The sequence below is a fragment of the Equus caballus genome, chromosome 5 (genome assembly GCF_041296265.1).
Source record: "Equus caballus isolate H_3958 breed thoroughbred chromosome 5, TB-T2T, whole genome shotgun sequence".
Lineage (NCBI taxonomy): Eukaryota > Metazoa > Chordata > Mammalia > Perissodactyla > Equidae > Equus > Equus caballus.
Window position 1 is genome coordinate 13,945,057 of NC_091688.1, and position 12,748 is coordinate 13,957,804.

Consider the following 12,748-nt stretch of genomic DNA (forward strand, 5'->3'; position numbering starts at 1 on the left):
CAAGTTCCGGAGGAAGAATCTGCATGAACACAACTGTGGGAGCTGGGAAAGGGGATGTCCTCAGACAGCAAGTGAGCCCTTTAGGACAGGCAGGATAGGGAGGAGAAGTTACCATCTTCTTAGGGCAGATAACAGATAACAGATAATGGCCCTGGAAAGGTGGACTGGGACTGGAAATGCCAAGCAGAGGAGTTGCTATTCACTTCTGCAGGCAGTGGGCAAGCCACTGGAGGGTTCTCCACTCGGGCTACTAACCTCTGCTGAGGATGTGTGTGCACCGCCATGGCTGGAGGGGGACAGCCAAATTCCTGCTTGGATTTCAACTCAGTGCACTTCAACACATCAGTGTGGAGAAGGGAGTCTGCAGGAGGCACTCCACAGGTGGAAATAAAGATGAAATAAAGTCAGTCTGTGTCTTTAAGAGCTTTGCAGGTTGGGGACAGGGAAGAGAGAGGCAAAGGGGGAGATTAGAAGAAGATAGATAGAACCACAATACATCACATGAGTTGTGAAAGAAGCATCCTGGAAGCCTTGGCAAAGCCCTCAGACTTTCCTAATGGGGGCTCTGCCTGACCTTCCATCCTATGTCTTAATACCAGATGGTAAGCTGCTCAAGGGTGAGGACGAAAGCTTCTTTGTCTTTGCACGGCCTGGGTCTAGCTCAGTGTCTGGCACTGGGTAGACATTCACTGAAGGGAGGAAGGAAGAGAGGGAGGGAGGGAGGCAGGAACAAATTAGCTAACTTTGGTTCATATTGTTCCTCTCATCGCCCACTCATATTTTGCTCACCTCAATCCTCCCTCCCTGACAATACCAGCCCACACTGGTATTCCTGGACCCTGATTCTGTCAGCGATCACAGAGTCTGTGCTGCATAATTTGAGTCCCCCGTATTCCTTGCCGCTGCTTCCTGTGTGCTAGTCATGTAAACTCTTTGATGGCAGAGTTCCCTTCTTAAATGATGGCATCCCCTACAATACCTAGAATACACTGACTATTGATTGGCTGGGAAATAAGGCCCATTACAGGAGGAGAGGGCAGAAAGCAACGTCCTGGAGTTTGGATGCTGTGCTGGTGCTGGGCATACATTCACAAAGAGGCTGGATAATGCGGCCTAGTGAACAGAAAACTGGGGACAGAACAATTTTGCTGTCTGAAAGCCTTTGCCACAGAGGCCCTGAACCTATGGCTCTCCTTCCCCGAAGACAGAAGAGAAGGAGGTATGTCTGTTCTGCAGCACATGAGGTGGATGGAAGGATGTGATGGAGGTAAAATTCAGCACTGGAGTGGGTTGCCTAGAAGGCCATGAACCCTCCTCTCTGAAGGTCCTTAAAGACAGGGGAGATCACTAGGAAACTGGGCTGCAGGATGTGTGGGCCTTCTGGGCAGTGACAGAGGGACAGTCTACCCTCACTGCCCTTGTGAGAGTTTCAGGCAAGAAAGGAGAGTCCCCTTGGGGTAAGGCGTCTTAGAGGAACTGTTGATTTGCCCTTTTGCTTTATGATCTCCTGATGCAGTGAATGAGGTTGGAGGAGATTAGCTGACTGCAGGCAGACCAAAGTTCCTGTGTAGAGAAATAAGGCAGACTCTCATCGCCATCCAGCTCATTTTCCCAAGAATTATGTGTTCCGTGGTCAGAAAACGACCCCAAACCTTTTCCACCATATGCAGTGGAGGCCAATACAACTCCTACATTTGACTGTCCACTCCTTCTCGCAGTGAGGAACCTGTTCTGCTGAGGGGCTGCCTCCCTAACTAGATTGTCAGAGGCCAGAGTCAAGAACAATTATTCCTCTAGGATCTCCCGATAGTGCTCAATAAATACACACATGACTGCTAACTAACTTTATGCAATACTTTGCAAGTACTTTCCCCACACATTTCCTAATTTAGTCCTCACAACAACCCTGTGAAGTAGGTATTATGTTTAATGCCCATTTTCCAAATAAGGAAATTGATACTCTGAGAGGTTAAGTGGCACACCCAATATCATACAGCCTATAAGGAAGAGTTCTTTCCACTACACTCTGCTGCTTAAATGAACTAGCTAGCCTGAAAAAAGTCAGCTCCGCCTTTCGCTCATCGCATATCTTATCTCATGGAGTAATGTGCACTATACTATAGGGACAGATATTCTAAGTCCAAGCTTTGTATATGGTGAATAAATGAATGGATGCATTATACAGCAGATGCTCTGTATGGAGTCAGTGGAAAGGAAACAACAGGAGGAAGAATCTTTCATTCAAACCATTTATAGGGAGTCTACTGGGTGTCAGGCCTTGGAGACCCAAAGACAACTCCTCTGTCCTCATGGAGCTTACAGTCCATCGCAAGAGACAGACGTTAAACAACTAATATTACAGTAAACTAATCGCAGTTTTGTTAAATGCACCAAATGTAGCGAGGAGCTTTGCTCTGGTGTGAAGGAAGCGCGATTTGCACTCACTGTCGGAAGGTTGGCCTCTCCCGGGCAAGGAGGATACATTTAGACAGGCAGAAGCAGAAGCAGACTCAAATTAAAAGGGTAAAAGAAGGAAGAAAATTGCTTCTCACAAATAGAACTTAACCTAAGGCGCCCCGACCTTCCAGTCCCGCTGCCTGGCTGTCTACCTGCTTACGAAAATCAGGAAGGAAAAGGCGAAGGCAAGAGGGAAGAGAGAGGTCAGTTTATGTAAGCAGGGCGGGGCGGGCCGGCAAGGAGAAGGAGGAGAGGTGAGCCGGCGCCGAGAGAGTTAAGCGGCGCCGGCCCGGGACGGAAAGGGTTAAGGGGGGCGGTCCGGAGCTGGTCCGGTAGCCCCACCCACGGGGCGGGGGTGGGGCCTCGCAGGATGGGCCCTCGGATTGGTCGCGGGGAAGGCGTTACGCTAGGACGTTACCAACTGTCGGGGCCGCGGAGGAGGGGGGTGGGTGTGGGACCGCCGGCTCCGGGCGGGGAGAGGGGGCCGGGGAATGGCCGGGCCGGGGGTGGGCGGGAGCCGCAGTGGCGGCGGCGGCTGGGGGCGGTGAGCGCGGCGTGGGGCTGCCCCTCCCCGGAGGCGGCGGGGGCGGCCGGGGCCGCGCCGCACCGCACCGCGCGGGCGGCCATGGAGCGAGCCTAGGGCCCGGCAGGTGAGCGGCGTGGGGGCGGGGGACTCGCGACCCCCGCCCCCGGCGCGGCGGGCGGGCGGGAAGTGCGGGCCGGCACGCGGGCGGGGCGCGGTGCGTGGCGCGCGCCGGGCGGGGGGCGCCTGGGGGCGGGGCGCCTCCCTGAGGGGCCGGGCGCCGGGCCCCGGAGTGGTCCCCGAGCGGCTGCGGGCGGGTCCCGACTGGGGCCCGCCGCTGGCTCGGAGACCGGCTTGGGCCCCGCGCGTCACCTCGCTGGCCCCGAGGCAGTTCCTGCGGGCGGTCGCGGCTGAGGGGCTGCGGCCTCGGCCGCCGCCTCCACGGCCCTCCGAGGCGCGGGCCTTACCTGGGGACGCGTGGGGCCGCCCGGGCTCCTTCTAGAGACCGACCCTCGCGTCCGGACGCGGTCCCCGGAGGCGGCTGGCCCCGGTGCCGCCCGCTGCGGCGGCCCGGGGAGGATCGCGGGCCCGCCTCGTGGCCAAGAAGCGCGAGTGACCTGCAGGCCCGAGGCGGGAGGTGGGGTAATCCTGCCCGGGGGTCCGCTGTGCGCTCGGGGTCGTGCCCCCCGCACACGCAGTCGGGCGCAATTTAGGGAAATGATAAGGGGGTCCGAAGTGCGTTGCGCTTGAGATTTCATTTCCGGGTGTAATGGCCCGGCGATTAAGTGCGAACCGCAACGTTGCCATCAGTAATGAACGTGAGCAGTTGTCAGGCTGCGTCCTTGATTGTGGGAGCTGATAAGAGTTTCATTCTAATCGTGCTTCTGTTACCTGCATGTCTCCTGGTAGGAAGAGAAGGGGCAGAAGGATGTTGGAGAGAAAGTGGAGGGGACAGGGCATGGTTGGTGGTTAGAGAACTATTAGTCCTTTAAATGGCCATATCATTGTTTGGATGGGTGAGAAGTTTATAATTTGGGGAAATGAGAGATGCTTGATGCTGCGACTTGAGTTTAGCGCCGGGTATCAGTATCATTCCCACCCAGCCAGTTTCCCTCTGGAGGTTTGATTTCTCACCTTGAAAAGAAAGAATTAGGAGTGTGAGATCTTTTAGTTTTTAAATTGTAGGACTTTGTAAATATGTCGTCTGGTAGTTAAGATTGCTGTTTACTAACTATTCCTGTCCTCCTTGTGTTGTAAATTAATGCATAAATTTCATTGGGGTTTTTTTTTTTTTTTTTTTTTTTTTGAGGAAGATTAGCCCTGAGCTAACATCTGCTGCCAGTCCTCCTCTTTTTGCTGAGGAAGACTGGCCCTGAGCTCACATCCGTGCCCATCTTCCTCTACTTTATATGTGGGACGCCTACCACAGCATGGCTTGCCAAGCGGTGTCATGTCCACACCCGGGATGTGAACCGGCGAACCCCGGGCCACCGAAGCGGAACGTGCGCACTTAACCGCTGGGCCACCGGGCCAGCCCCGGGGTTGATTTTTTTTAAGTTGGGTTACAGACCTCACTGTGCTTCTGTGTTACAAACATTCCTTGAGTTTATGCAGGACCTTGGAGCTAAACCTTAGAGCACTTCCACATATGTTATTTTTTGTCAAGAGCTGTCTTTGAAAAACTGAGGTGCAGTGTTAAAGATGCTAAATTATTTGCCTAGACTCGGAGCCAATCTAAGGTAGATTTAAAACTAAATTAATGTTTTGTGTTAAATTAATAACTTTTCTGAAGTTTGTGAAATTGTTGCACTTTGGCCTCTAGAACCATACAATGGAATCAGTCAACAGGAGGGCCTTCCACATTTGAAAGTATCTATCAAAGGAAAATAAGAAGGCGCAAGCAAGTAATTCAGACTTTCAGCCTCACCACAATAAAGTACAGTGATAGAAATGGATGGAGGTAAAAGATGATCAAGATATCTTGGAGCTCACAGCTTTCCTGCAATGTGGCTGGTGAAAATGTGACATTGATTTGTTCTGTTTGTTTCTCTGGAATTAGTAGAAAAATAGCTATGACTTAGTTGAAGAATGAAAACTTGAAAACATATGCCCTGCTTTTCTTTCTGACTACTTTGAATTAGGGAACAAACAAATCACTTTTTTTTTAATCATCTAATCCTTTATGTCATAGAATTATTTTATGTTGAATTGATAATTCCTTGACTTTTAGTCCATTCCCTTGATTTCCATTTGTAGACTCCAACTCTTTCACACAGCCTTAAAGCTTCTGCTTTTTATCTTTTCTGAATTTCTAAGTGAAATTCAGAAATTGCATTTCTAAGTGAAATTTTCTGTGTTTCCTTTACTTGCAGGGCAGACTTCAGCTTCCTACACTTTGTGCGACGATCATTTCAATGGTGTAAACCCTGAAGCCAGATCCTTCGGCTCTTGAATTGAGAACTTTTTAAAATAGCAGGCACAGTGGTTGTCTCTTGGTCATTGCTACAATCTCATAATAGAAGCAGGAAGCTGCTGTTTGTATTCTGTGGCCACAGTTGCAAACAATAAAAAGGAGACAGTCTTCTGAAGCTGTTGTCAGGTCTCTCTGGGACTAAGTGCCAGGTGGTTTTATAGATTGGAGTGGGAAGCACAGTTCCAATGAGATACTACAGTTTGTTGTAATAGTGATGATGTAGTTTTCTGTCTGCACCTAACAGTGCGTAGCACATAATAGATGTACAGGAAATATTTGGTGGTTGAATGAATGAATGGAAAACAGTATGAGGGAAGGGGAAATAGGCTAGCACATATACTAAATTGTTTAATTCTTTTTGTTAAAAAAAAAAAAGCCAAGAAAATGTGTTTCAGATTCCTGTTGAAAATATGCTGTTGAGATGGGTATCTGTAAAGGGTGTTACTTGCTGGAGCTGCCTTGAGATTTGATTCTGTGATTATATGGTGTTCTAGCCACCTGCAGCCTCGGAGCAGCCTCTGGTGCTCTGGTCGGGTGCAGCTTCGCACTCTTGCTCTTGCAGCCTTCTCTGGCTAGGCTAACTGAGCACTTGGATTGGTAGTCAGATTTTTGCATAAATAGAAAAACTAGATCTCTTGGTAATGGCCACACTGGTATCATTGACCCTGACTGTCCATCTTCTCATCCCTTATATTGCGAGAGGGAGAAGGGAGTTATCCCTCCTTGAAGGGCTTCTCCAGCAGCTCCACTTTTCACATGCATGTGTTTCTCTCTCCCTCTTTTCCTTCCTTAGGCTCCCTCTGTAACTCCCAAGGACTAATGAATTTGTTAGCGCAGACCTGGGATACAGAAGACCTTACTTTGCAACTGAAACCAGCTTCTGACCAACTTATACTGTTGCATGACCGTTAGAGGCATCTAGGAGAGAATATAATGCAAAGATCCCACTTGTGATTTTGTCTTTCTTATCCAAAAGCAAAAGAGGAAAGGTGTAGCTCTAGACCTGGTGAGTCTTGGTGCATCTCTCATCCCAGTATGGGAGAAGAAGGGAGGCTGATGCAGAAAAGAGATATGGAGCTTTGGTATTTGTTTGGAGGCCTGTACTTTTGGCAAGGTAACAAGCCTGTGGAGGGAAGGGTCTTAATTTGGGTACATTATCAAAGCAGGTCAAGGAGTAGGCAATTATCAGTGTGTAACAGAACTAAGTACAGGGTGAGGCAGTGAGGTCTATCATTCCGTGCTCTCAAATGCTGACTTTCTGCTGTAGGAATGTAGCAGTGTCTCATTTATCTGCTATTGTTAGAGAATAAGGTATTATGAGCGAAAATTCTTATTTTAGGTATACTTTTTGTAGAAAAGTTTCTACATTGTATTATGTGCTTTGTTTGCTTTTTAAGCAGTATAGTTTAACCTTTCTTTATTGACTCAAGGTTATGGTTACTAGCATCCATTACTGACAGTAATTGAGCAGGGCTTTGAGGTCATTGAAACATGTAGGTTGTTTGCCCCCTCTGCTCTTTGAATTCTTGAATCTGCTTTTAATAGTCAATCTACCTCTTCCTTCAGAGGTGGGAAAGCTGTACTTTGGCTGTTGTTAGTGTCCCTGCTGTCCTCTTTTGAATGTGCAGCTTCTGATCTTCTGTGGAATAGCAGCCCAGATAACTGCTTCCTGAAATTGGATGTAAAACAGCTACAAAGGCTTTGCCAGGGTCTGCCTGCTCTTCTCTGTTAGTGGATGAACTTTCTAAGCACTATTTTGGCTGCCCAGAGACCTTTTGTTCATTTCTTGTTTCTGATCCTTGGTTTAGATAATGAACTTGCACTCTGTATAGGTGCGTTTGTGTTCCTGTGGTTCTTTCTGTTGAAAAAAGAAAATCATATGGAAGTATTAGTGTTGGTTCTTGTTTCAGAAAGCATTGCCAATAATACTTGAAGATCTGGTTCCGGCCCTGTCTTGTATCATTCTTGGGCAGTGTCTTGGACCATCTCCAATCTTCCTCTTAGCATTTCCAGATTGTCTTTACTCCTAATCCCAACCAGTGCCAGGAACCAGGTTGGCAGTAGGAATTGCCTTGAGAGGTGGAAGCGGGGTATACAGAAGGCAGCAATTTAAAATTGAGTATATAAAATTGGTATACATAATTGATATTTCTGCATTTTTTACTGTATAACTGAATTCATTACAGGACTTAGTTTCCCTGTGTCTATAAAAAGAGCCCTTCTTTATACCAAAGAGCTGAAGAAATTCTTATGACTAAAAGAGGTCTCTCTCCCTTGCTGTGCACTCCTTTCATTCAACAGGCATATATCGAGTACCTCCCATGTGCCCTGCACTGTGCTAGTTTACTTGGAAGTACAGAGAGAAGCATATCCCCTGTCCTGAGGAACTCAGTGTAGTAGAGGAGCCAGACATGCCAAAGAATAGATGTGTGTATGTATTTATATTCATGTTATAACAAAAGGATCATGCCTGAAGCTACTCAACCATAATTCAGCATAGACCTGCTTGGGGTTCTACTATTTCTAAAGTGATCCGTGGCCTGTCACCATGACACACCCCAGAAGATAAGGTTAAAAATGTGAGGTGTTATTGTTGGATAAAGCTTATATACTTTTCCAAGAACTGTAGTGAACTGAACAGTAAAGATGAAAATCTGAAGGAAAATGTTGTATTATTTGAAATTCCGTATTTACACTCTATATAGGAATTACATTCTGTAATACAGCCTTAAATGGTGGTTACATACTGACAATTGAGCAGTGAAACACCTAGAACCTAGGAAAGTTCATTATACCTGGCCCATTTGAAACAGAATGCAAATTCTTAAGCATTTTCACAGAATTTCTAGATAGCGAATACTGCTTGTGTTGGTTTTTTAGAACAAATCTCACCAGCAATATGAGCTGAAGACTTTTGCTTTTCATTTTTTGAGGAAGAGGGTTAGAGCGTTGCCCTAAATCAAGGTTTAAATGGGACAGGTTGTAGGAACTGAAGTTTTTTCAGACACTCTTATTGTCTGTTTTATTTTTACTCTCACGCCCAGGAAAAAGGCTACCTTAATGCTTCGTTAATGCTTAGTGATCATTTTAGTTAGCTTCTATCACAGGGAACTGTTAGAGGGCTTCACGTAAGGGATTCTGGGTTTACAGATTTGATTAAATGTTTAAGTGGAAATGAAAATAGGAAAATCTAACACTTAGACCACTTTGGACTCAATGGGAATTAGATTTTCTGTACCTGTAACTTAAGATACTCTTAAGGCTTATCTTAAAAGCGTTAGGACATGCAAAGCTGTCATCTTTAAAACACAGAGCTGGGGCTGGCCCCGTGGCCGAGTGGTTAAGTTCTCACACTCCGCTGCAGGTGGCCCAGTGTTTCGTTGGTTCGAATCCTGGGCACGGACATGGCACTGCTCATCAAACCACGCTGAGGCAGTGTCCCACATGCCACAACTAGAAGGACCCACAACGAAGAATATACAACTATGTACTGGGGGGCTTTGGGGAGAAAAAGGAAAAAAATGAAATCTTTAAAAAAAATTAAAAAGATAAAACAGCTAGGGACCAGTCTGCTTCTCGGCGGCCTGGGGTTCACCGGTGCGGGCATGGCACCGCTTGGCAAAAGCCATGCTGTGGCAGGCGTCCCACATATAAAGTAGAGGAAGATGGGCGTGGATGTTAGCTCAGGGCCAGTCTTCCTCAGCAAAAAGAGGAGGATTGGCAGTAGTTAGCTCAGGGCTAATCTTCCTCAAAAAATAAATAAATAAAAAATAAAACACAGAGCTAGTTTTCCAAACTGAAGAATGTTGTCAAGGGCATTCTGTCTCAGCCTTTTTTGTGAAATAGAGTAAATTCATCCTTCCCATCTGTTTCGGTTACATTAAATGTGGTAGAATGAACTTTGTAGAGAAGAGAAACAGGTTGGTCAAATTAATGACATAGCCTCCCAGTCTTCTGCTTCACGTGGTACCCACTCCGAAGGTACCCACTTGCTTACAGTCTTAGATACTATTCAAATTTAAGAAAGGGTTCGCATCAGAGATAGGAGACTACTAAAACTCTTAGTAGTGCCGCACGAGTAGTCAGCCCCTGACTGTGTAACCCAGAAGGCAGCATAACCAGTGAGGGTTATTTTCTTTGCCATTCCTTCTCCACTCAGGAAGTTATCTTTGGGTTTTTGATACGGTAATAATGACTAACAAGCAATTACTATAGGTTGTCCAAGCACTAATTTTAGCACAGTACGTGTGGTAATGTTACTCATTGTTAACAGCTCTGTGAGTTAGGTAATAGTGTTCTTATTCCGTTTTTCGTGTGAGGAAACTGAGGCCCAGAGAGGTTAGACATTAAATCACTTTCCCAAGTCCCACAGGAGGTGATAAAGCAGGCATTCAGACCCAGACATTCTGAATGCAGAGCACACACTCTTAACCCCGCTGTCTCAGGATTTTATACAGGATACCTTGGAGATATTGTGGGTTCAGTTCTAGACCACTGCAATAAAGTGAATATTGCAATAAAGTGAGTCACAGGACGTTTTTGCTTTCCCAGGGCATATAAAAGGTATGTTTACACTATTGTGTAGTCTATTAAGTGTGGAAAAGCATTATATCTAAAAAAACAATATACATCCCTTAATTAAAAATATATGTTGCTAAAAAATGCTGACCATCATCTGAGCCTTCAACAAGTTGTAATCTTTTTGCTGGTGGAGGATCTTGCCTCAGTGCTGATGGCTGCAGACTGATGAGGTGGTGGTTGCTGAAGGCTGGGGTGGCTGAGGCAATTTCTTAAAGTAAGACAACAAAGAAGTTTGCCGCGTAGCTTGACTCTTCCTTTCACAGACGTCGTCTGTGTAGCAGGCAATGCTCTGATAGCATTTTACCCACAGCAGAACTTCTTTCAGAATTGGAGTCAGCCCTTTCAAACTCTGCCGTTGCTTTATCAACTTAGTTGATGCCATATGCTAAATCCTTTGTTGTCATTTCAAGAGTCTTCACAGCATCTTCACCAGGAGTAGAATCCACCTCAAGAAACCACTTCTTTGCTCGTCTGTTAGAAGCAGCTCCTCGTCCGTTCAAGTTCTGTCCTGAGATTGCAGCGATTCGGTCCCACCTGCAGGCTGCACTTCTAGTTCTGCTTCTCTTGCTGTTTCCACCGCGTGTGCAGTATCCTCCAGTGAAGTCTTGAACCCTCAACATCATCCATGAGGATTGGAGTCACCTTCCAAACTCATGTCACTATTGATATTTTGACCTCTTCTCGTGAGTCACGAATGTTCTTAATGGCATCTAGAATGGTGAATCCTTTCCAGAAGGTTTTCAGTTTACTGTGCCCAGATACATCAGAGGAATCACCATCTATGGCAGCTGTAGCCTTACAAAATGTATTTTTCTTTTTTTTTTTTTAAAGATTGGCACCTGAGCTAACAACTGTTGCCAGTCTTCTTTTTTTTTTTTCTGCTTTATCTTCCCAAACCCCCTGTACATAGTTGTATATCTTAGTTGCAGGTCCTTCTAGTTGTGGGTTGTGGGACGCCGCCTCAATGTGGCCTGACGAGCAGTGCCATGTCCGCACCCAGGATCTGAACCCTGGGCCGCCACAGCGGAGTGTGCAAACTTAACCACTCAGCCACGGAGCCAGCCCCTGTATTTCTTAAATAATAATAAGACTTGGAAGTCAAAATTACTCCTTGGTCAATGGGCTACGGAATGGATGTTGTGTTAGCAGGCATGAAAACAACATTGATTTCGTTGTGTATCTCCATCAGAGCTCTTAGGTAACCAGGTGCCTTGTCAATAAGCAGAACTATTTTGAAAGGAATCTTTTTTTTCTGAGCAGTAGGTCTCAACAGTGGGCTTAGAATATTCAGTAAACCATATTGTAAATAAATAGATGTGCTGTCATCCAGGCTTTGTTGTTCCATTTATAGAGCACAGGTGGAGTAGACATAGCATAATTCTTAAGGACCCTAGAATTTTCACAATGGTAAATGGACATTGGCTTCAATTTAAAGTCACCTGCTGCCTTAGCCCCTAACAAGAAAGTTGGCCTCTGCTTTGAAGCTTTAAGCAGGCATTGACTTCTCTAGCTATGAAAGTCCTGATGGCGTTTCTTCCAGTATAAGGCTGTTTTGTCTATGTTGAGAATCTGTTGTTTAGTGTAGCCCCTTCACTAATTATGTTAGCTAGATCTTCTGGCTAACTTGTGCAGCTTCTACGTGAGCACTTGCTGCTTCACCTTGCACTTTTACGTTATGGAGACAGCTTCTTTCCTTGAACCTCATGGACTGACCACTACTAGCTTTGGACTTTTCTTCTGTAGCTTCCTCGTCCCTCTTGTTCTTCACAGAATTGAAGAGAGTTAGGGCCTGCTCTGGGTTAGGTTTTGGCTTAAAGGGATGTTGTGGCTGATTTGATGTTTTATCCAGACCACTAAAACTTTCTCCATATCAGCAGTAAGGCTGGTTCACTTTCTTCTATTTGTGTGTTCACTGGAGTAGCACTTTCAATTACCTTCAAGAACTTTTCCTTTGCATACAGCTTGGTTAACTGTTTGGTGCAAAAGGCCTAGTTTAAAGCTTGTTTTGGCATTTGACATGCCTTCCTCACTAAGCTGAAACCTTTCTAACTTTTGATTTGAAGCAAGAGATGTGTGACTCTTCCTTTCACGTGAACACTTAGAGGCCATTGTAGGGTTATTAATTGCCTTAATGTCAATAGTGCTGTGTCTCAGGGAATAGGCCCAAGGAGAGGGAGAGAGATGGGGGACTAGCTGGTTGCTGGACCAGTGAGAACACACACAAGATTTATTAAGTTCACCATCTTATGTGGGCACAGTTCAAAACAATTACTGTAGTAACATCCAAGATCGCTGATCACAGACCACCATAGCAAATGTAATAATAATGAAAATGTTTGAAATACTGCGAGAATTACCAAAACGTGACACAGAGGCACAAAGTGAACAAACGCTGTTGGAAAATGGTGCCAAAAAACTTGCTTGACACAGGGTTGCCACCAACCTTCAATTTGTAAAAAATGCAGTATCTGTGAAGCACAATAAAGTGAGGCACAATAAAATGATGTATGCCCGGTGAATGAAGAAGCTATTTCTTAAGTGGAGAATTCACAGAGAAAGGAAAACAATGTGTAGATCCTAATTAGTGATATTATTTGGTGTTAGTTTTTGTTTTAGTTGAAGAGTCCCAATGGAAGATGAAAAAGAAGAATAATATGCTGTTGTGATGGGCAATGGGTGGCAGTGCAGGAGTGGGCTGGTTTTCTGGGGATACT

The 12,748-nt window shown here is 45.9% G+C and overlaps 1 protein-coding gene across 6 annotated transcripts in view; it reads left to right on the top strand.

The window, feature by feature from the left end:
• The first annotated feature begins 2,791 nt into the window (after positions 1–2,791).
• The window catches only part of FAM20B (FAM20B glycosaminoglycan xylosylkinase), a 45,441-nt gene continuing 35,484 nt past the window's right edge, over positions 2,792–12,748 (top strand). Inside the window, exons 1-2 of one of the 6 annotated variants that reach the window (XM_070267790.1) lie at positions 3,018–3,107; positions 10,445–10,717. The gene's annotated coding sequence lies outside the window, so the exon portion shown is untranslated. Of the gene's footprint in view, positions 3,108–3,220; positions 3,886–10,444; positions 10,718–12,748 lie in introns of those variants that run through there. The other 5 variants (XM_070267789.1, XM_070267788.1, XM_023640625.2 and 2 more) reach the window with 5 other exon arrangements.